The following is a 3538-nucleotide window of genomic DNA, read 5'->3' as shown; positions in this document are numbered from 1 at the left end:
GTCGTCCAGACGACTTCCAACATCTCAGACGACTCAGACGATTTACTAGGGCTATATTCGTAAAAATTGCTTTTGTTTTTTTGTTTGGTCATAAGGGGCTGAGCTGTAATTTCACTAGGCTTTTAGGTTAGTTTTGCATTTGATTCAAGTTTGGGTATAGGTTTGGGGTTAAAATCAAGTTGTGGGTTAGTTTTGGCAAAAACCCCAATAGAAAAACTACGTATACAGTTTTATTTATTTTCTTTTGTTTTTTATGCCGATCAAACCTTTTTATTCTTAACCAATCAAACTCTTGTATCAATAGATTTTCCAGAAGTGACAACGTGAGAGACGTTAACGAATCCCCAAAACTAATAGCTAGGTACAGTTATACCAACCATGCACTATGCATATACTATAGTATATACACAAGGCCATCCCATCTAATATATGCAATATGCTTGCACACATATGACGTTATAATAAGTTTGGTTACATAATTTGGGTAAGACCCGTTAAAACATTTATGCGGCATGTGCCTACAGCCTACCAATACAACGCACACATTAGACAACAACTTTGACGTGTCCGAATGTATTGCTAGTGCAAAATGATACCACAATATAGTAACGCAGAAGATAAATCAAGAGACAAATACACAAGTAAACACCAAAGCTTTTTTTAGAATATCCTTTAAACAATCTTTACAAGATCTTGTTTATTCAGCTTTACTCATCTAGTGTTAACACCCTAACACACGAGACTGAAGGATTCCTAAGCTACCCGCTTATGTCTCTCTACCGTCAAGTACTTCGGCCACTGCTTCAGCACGACCCCAGAACACTTCCAAGAGCTTCTCTCTCTATAAGATCAGCCTCTGTGTCTCTGTTTCTATACAGACAACCCCATAGCTATCTTATAGTTATTCTCCACGTTCCCGAAATCTTAGTCTTCAAGGCAACATATATGGACATCTTCCATAACAATAAGTGCAACTTTCATTTTCTTAGAATGCACTTATTCCTCTTTCTTTAAGTCATAAATTTGCTCCTCAAGTTTATTCCTCTTTCCTTATCTCCAAGATACTCTCTTGCTCTCCAAGTCTACACGACTCTAGCTCAACATCTTGACTCCACATGGTCATCATCACTCAACATGACGTCTGCTTCAGCAACTACGTTAGCGACTACTCCAGGGCAGACATCTTACATCTTCAATCCCCCCCTTTTAGCGTTGTGTGCCGATCAAGCACAACAATCTTCTGGTTCAACAACCACGTTCCCCACCTGGAAACTTTCACACCAAATGTGTTTTTCTCCCCCACGAGATGTGCACCACACCATGCTTTTCTCCCCCATGAGATATGCATTCTCTGTACCAAAACATCATCATTCTCCTCCTGCTTGATTGCATACTAAGCTAAAACAGATGCTATCAAGCCTTACATACCCAGCCGTTTGTTTCTTCATGTATAATCATGACATAGCCTCTGCTGCACCGGAATAACAAGTACTGCATCATGACCTGACGCACCTGTCGAACTACCCTTCGACCAGCTTCTGTTGAGGACCTGACTTCCGTCATGTGTCGTCTTCTTGACCATGAGCCCTTCTCCATCCACACCGAGTGCAATCTGCACTCGTTGCTATTGTCTTGGAGTGATTTCACTATCACCCTCCTGAAGATCATCTCGCATCACTTCAACCTCGTGTCCTGGCTCTAGACATGATACTTCGTGATCAACCTCAAGATCACTCCTAACAGAGCTGCATCCATCTTCTGATGTCTCATCCTTGATCTCATCAAGTAAGCCACTCTTGGCTAAGGACACCTCTTCAACCCTTTTAGGTTTAGTGAACGTCTTATTCACCTTCTTGGCCATGTTTCTGCTCTTCTCACGAGCAAAACACCCCACCTTCTTGTGTCCAACCTTCCCACAAAACCACCAGCACATCCGATGTTGCTTCTTGCTTGGCCTGACACAGTTGCTGATGCACCGATCAGTCTCCTTCCTTGTACCAGTTGCACAATGTACTACTTTCGGCTTGTTACTCACAGCTGCACGCTGTAGAACTTTTTGCCTTACTCTCCTCGTACATCCCGACGTACTTCCTGACAAGCTTCTTTGGCTCCACTTTTTGATGTGCTCCCCTGCACGAAATGTGATAGCCCCTTCTGTTGTACGCCAGTACGCTCAGCTCCTCGGTATCTCAGTCCCCAATTCACCTTGGCTGGTTGTCCCATTGAGAGTATCTTATCCAAGTCCTTGGTCCCACTATTGAGCATCCTGGCCCGCTTGTGATTCTCAGCCAAATCACATTCAAGCATCCTTGCTCCCTCTTCTTCACCAGTATCAACTTCTCTCAGCTTGCTAACCTCATTCTCCAGAGATTCATTCTTCTCATGTACAGCAGCAAGTTCTTCAGCAAGATCATCATACTGCTCACGGCTCTGCACCATATTGTGTTGCAACCTCAGATTATCATTATTGAGATTCAACCACTTGTTGAGCATCACGTGATAATCCTCAGAGTCTGTATTAACGTCTGAATCCGAGGATTCACTAGATTCCTCCTTGCGTGCACCAAATGCAACAAGGTTCTTCATCACGTTTCTATCTTCTTCAGACTCTGAATCATCAGACGACTGCAATGGAACTCTTTTTCCCTTCTTTGAGTTTGGACATTCACGCCGTGTGTGTCCAACACCTCTGCACTCAGAACACTTAAGTTCTCTTCGTTGTGCTACAGGACAGTCAACCCTTATATGACCAACGCCTTCACACTCATAGCACCTGAGACTTTATCTCCTTCTGCCATTTCCACGATCACCTCCCTGGCGACCATACTGATTTCTCCCACCCGAGGGATTCATATACTTACCCAGATTCCTCGCCAACATACCCATGGCATCTTCAATAGTCAGAGATCTATCACCATCTCTGACAGCTACAAGTGTTATACTCTTTAGCGCACTGCTTGATGTAGAGACTGAACTATTGTCTGTCTTCATCTCTTCTGCCTTCAGCATCCCTACAAGCTTGTCAAACTTGAGCTCATTTATGTTTGCAGTCATCTTCAAGACCGCCTTGTGAGCTCCAAACTTTGTTGGAAGACAGCGTATCAACTTCTTTACCAGCTTATTCTCCTTGTAATGCTTTCCAAGCACAACTGCTTTATGTGCCATAGAACTAAGTTTGGCACTGAAGCTCGCCACAGAATCAGTATCAGACCACTTGAGGTTCTCAAACTGCGATCCAAGATGATCCAGACGTGTCCTCTTGACACTCTCATCTCCCTCAAACGAATTCAGCAGGATCTCCCACGCCTCTTTAGCCGAAGTACTCCCCTGAGTCAGCTGGAACTGTTCTGCTTCAACCGCTCCAAAAATCACTGACAACGCCTTTGCATTAAACTTAGATGCATTGCGTTTTGCCTCTGACCAATCCTCTTTTGGCTTAGGCTTCTTCCCATCTCCTGTGACTATGGTAGGCTCCTCCCAACCAATCTCCACAGCTGTCCACGCATCTTCATTGATTCCTCGAATCATCTGCTTCATG

Source organism: Brassica oleracea, chromosome C3 (assembly GCF_000695525.1).
Source record: "Brassica oleracea var. oleracea cultivar TO1000 chromosome C3, BOL, whole genome shotgun sequence".
NCBI lineage: Eukaryota > Viridiplantae > Streptophyta > Magnoliopsida > Brassicales > Brassicaceae > Brassica > Brassica oleracea.
This window is presented reverse-complemented; position numbering follows the sequence as displayed.